This window comes from Sinocyclocheilus anshuiensis, unplaced genomic scaffold (assembly GCF_001515605.1).
Source record: "Sinocyclocheilus anshuiensis isolate Anshui unplaced genomic scaffold, SAMN03320099.WGS_v1.1 scaffold1427, whole genome shotgun sequence".
In the NCBI taxonomy this organism is placed as follows: Eukaryota; Metazoa; Chordata; class Actinopteri; order Cypriniformes; family Cyprinidae; genus Sinocyclocheilus; species Sinocyclocheilus anshuiensis.
In genome coordinates, this window is record NW_015537988.1 from 17907 (window position 1) to 22156 (window position 4250).

General features: G+C 39.3%; 1 protein-coding gene across 1 annotated transcript in view; it reads left to right on the forward strand.

Moving 5' to 3' along the window:
* Positions 1 to 1540: 1540 nt before the first annotated feature.
* Positions 1541 to 4250, forward strand: part of LOC107674935 (catenin delta-2-like) — a gene marked incomplete at its 3' end in the record, with an annotated part of 105994 nt that continues 103284 nt past the window's right edge. The window contains exon 1 of the mRNA XM_016469098.1: positions 1541 to 1730. The remainder of the gene's footprint in view (positions 1731 to 4250) is intronic.

Below are 4250 nucleotides of genomic sequence, written 5' to 3' on the forward strand. Positions count from 1 at the left end.
CACACATATATATATATATATATATATATATATATATATATATATATATATACATACATACTTTTTACATATATACATACATACTTTTTTATCACGTAATAAGGCAGAATAGTTTCTATACTGTAATGAATGCTATCAATTAGCACTGCATTGTTCATATACTTTATTTATTACCTGGAGATGACTTGAAAAACACAAAGGGGGGTGGGGGTCACGTCCCCCGCGTGATCTACGCCCCTGCCTGAACTGCTGTAAACTGCTGACGGTCAACAAATGACACCCTGTGGCAGCTTCATGCTTCCACAACAACCAAAAGATGGCGCTTTTGTCTGACAGTGTGAAGCTTCACAAATAACCTACTTAATACTATATCTAACCTATAAAGAAGTGCTAACCTGCATGACAAAGAAATATACAGATAGAAGTTCTATGTTTTCAATAGGCTACCTACAAGACAGGGCGATCACTTGGACTTGCTGTATTGATCAATGTGAATAGTCATCAGAATACTGGGTACACAGAGAGAGAACACCGGGGCTAGTTGTCACACTTTTCACTCCAGTTAACATTTTTCAGTGAAGGTTTACATTTGTCAATTTATGTATAAGGCAGTGAGGCTAATGGGGCACGTTCACATTCATAATGAGAACATGATATTAAATTATCACTACAGTGTTTTCTAACAGAACAAAGACTTCTAACCGTGTAGTAATGGGTGTGAAGCACAAAAGACGCCACTCTGCTCCAAAAGAATGATGTCACCTGAACTCAAAGGACCTCGATGCGCATGCGCATGCGCATGCGCTTTTACTGTATCCCTTGTGACAGCAAGCACGTGCATATATGCACGACCAAAATATGCAGGGACGCCAGGAACGCGATTTATATAGAGGGGGCCCGAGCCAATATACTGTCCAGGGGTCCGAGAAACTCCTCTGAAATTATACTAGGCTATAACACAATTGTTGTCAATTTATAATCAGGATCAAATTTGTCAGAAAGATGTTCAAAATAGATTGTGATTTCATTATCTAGCATGTATCGGATCTAGATAATCCTTTGTGGATTTGAAGTGTGTTTTTAGATTTAGTTAGCCTATATTTTAGGCTATATTAGGCTACATTGCAAAACGAACGTACAAAATTGACGCACAAAATAAATATAACACATAAAGTAAAGTAAAAGAAATATTAACCAAAACAACTCTCAGGGCTACTCAGCGGTATCAAAATTAATAAGCACTGAAAATGTTGCTAATAATTTAAACAATGTACTACAATCATAAAACACAATTCTTTAGTCTAAATTAGCAATAAATCAAATTCATACGCTTCATTAAATGTGTTACAAAAGAAGGGTATTAGTTAAAATAATTTATGCCGAATAAAGGACAGGCGTGTAAAATATGTTCATGTAGCCTACTGCCAGAAGATGGTGCTCTATGAATGAATTCAGCGTTAAAGCTGGGTGTGTGTGTGTGTGTGTGTGTGTGTGTGTGTGGATGAAGGCTTGTGATAGAGAAAAGGCAGCATCACCGCGCGCTTTGCCTCCGCGCGAGCCGCAGCGATTCGCTCCTTCAGCAGCCGATGCTTGTCCCTCACTGTCAAAATTCAGAGAACAGTTCGTTTCCTTAAATAACCTCAGCAGAGCATGAACGTAGGATTCTTATCCAGCTGAGTTACGGATTTAAAGCGGAGAGAGGAGAGCGTTTGTTCCCTGGACATCATTTGGTGAGTGTACAATGTCATTCCATCGCACTTAGTGTTTGTTTGCGGGGTAATGCACTATTTCAGGTTAGCTCAGTTCTATTAAAGATGTCTGTTATTTTGGTTAAGATGGAGGAAAGTAGCACAAAATTCAATTCCAACAAACCTGCCTCAATGTGCTGAATAAAGAGAGAGAAAAAGAGCTCAGGCATCTGTGCTCAGTTTAACAATAGATTTTGGCATCGCAGCTCATTTAAAGAGACTGACCCAAATTTGAAATGGAAGGTGGGTGAGTGGAAGGTGTAGTGAATTTGGGAATAAATAAGGATGTGATTTTTGTCTCTCTCTTAAACACCTTAACAAAGCTCTATAATGACATGGCGGGTAACTCTGCACATCATTTGCAAAGGTTTTTCACCTTGAGAACTGTATTAAGTTGATATAAATGGCTATTTGAGATACTTTAATCCAGAGTTTCTGCTGAACAGGTGATTTGAAATGCCACGAGGACTACCAGCACATCCCCATGAGCTCAGTTTGGTCCACTTCCAGCGTTGTCAGACTGAATATAGGGTTTCGAGATATCTACAACTATTACGTTGCCATTGTGTACTATTTAAAATAAGCACTGTTAAGCAGCACTGGATGTTGTTGTAGACCTGGGGTGGAAGATTAAAGCTCCTCACACTAATGAAAAGTCTTGCCTTCATGTTCAACTGCCGTTTAAAACATCATGAAGTGATGTTATCCATATGTCAAGACTATTGTTGTTTACAAATGCATTAATTGGTATTTCAGGTGTGAGTATTTTACAGTGCTGGAAAGGAGGTGATGAAGCCTTTCCATTAGGAGGGAATGCTGTATTGATCTGGAAAGCTGACTGGCGGATCTTTCCACAGGGTGCCTGATCGCATCTGTAAATAAGCCCATTGAATGAGCTGTAGATGATGAGGGACAAAGCTGGATCAAAGGGGTGTAATGTTATCTACAGAATGCTCAATGCTGGCCCCTGCAAATTTCACGGTTTCACATGAAATGCACACCGCTTGGAGCATGCTAATGGGATGAAGGACGTCTAAAGCACTGAGATCCTGTTTATCAAAACATCTCAGTTATCTCCTTGCTGTTTGTTTGAAAGCATGCACGGACAGAGAGATAACGGAGAGCTTCAGTTTTGTTTTCTCTTACCGGGCCAGAAGATTTGGCCGGATCGTTATTAATTCTTCTCGTCTGCCGTCTCTCGGTTGTCTTCTGTGCCGTGGCAGCATGCTTGAAAAGCACCATGTGTTTGGTGATGAAACGGAGAGAACGTGTGAAGTGCTTTTCACAGATATGCACCATTTTAACAGACAGATTTCATGCCTGGCTTTCAGGCCCCTGTTGTTCGAGGAAGATCAACTTGTGGCCAGGTCATCAGGCACGAATGCTGTTGGATGAAGATGAGAAACTCTCAAAATAAGCATTATTTGAGTTATTCAAATGAATCAGGATTGTAATGGCTTGTTGGTGTGTAACTGTACGTCAGTAGACACTGATCCATTATGGGTTTTGCTGTGCAGATTACTAATTAGTTTAGCTATCAAGGTCTCCAAAGGCTAATTGAGCACCTAGAAAGCCTGGCGTTTAAGAAACTGTCATCATATTTGCTGTTCCATGATATGAGTTATTTATTTCATCGAGCCTAAGGTGAGGCTTGGGCTCTGTTGTTAACCATGGGACGTATCTTGGGTTACAATGAGTGGTGGTTCAGTTTTAATTTGGAGCCACATGGCTTTATTTGCTCAGATTTCCCCCCCTACATGGACACATGACAGGTTCAGGTTAAAAAGGGATAGCACTTGCATGATATTTATATAGAGCTAACAAACATCATATACCGGTGGGCAATGGCAAGCTTAAAAAAAATACTGTCACTTTTGTTGACTCATTAAGCTTGAATCAGTGAGGTCATTGCCGCCAGAAGGGACAGGTTCAACATAACACATAATTCTGTGGGCTACCAAGGATCTTAATAAGCTGATGATGATGTCAAGTCTCATTTTATGAGATTCTAACATTATCAGCTGTTCATTATTCATCTGTGTAAGGTAACAGGTTTGATTCCAAGGTAATGCATTAGCATATACAGAAAATGTGTAGTTTTTTGGACAAAATGATTTTGGATGTTAGATTTTATGTATATATTTAACAATGGCTGCCTAAATGGTATTATTACATGGTATTATTACAAAAAATATGAAGAAAATGTGCCCTAGCAAAATTTGTCGACATGGTAAAAAGTGGTGGGGATTTTTGCAGACTCTTTCTGCAGGTTACATCGTTACACCAGTTGATGGCGATGGTGACCGTCTTGGCGATAGTGACCGACCAACTGGTGTAAGGATGTATGAGTCAAAAATAGATGAGTCAAAAATCATAGACTAATAAGATTTGTTCAAAATACTGATTCAGTCAGCAATGAAACAAGTAACTTTAAAGGGGTCATATGATGTTGCTAAAAAGAACATTATTTGGTGTATTTGGTGTAATGAAATGTGTTTATGC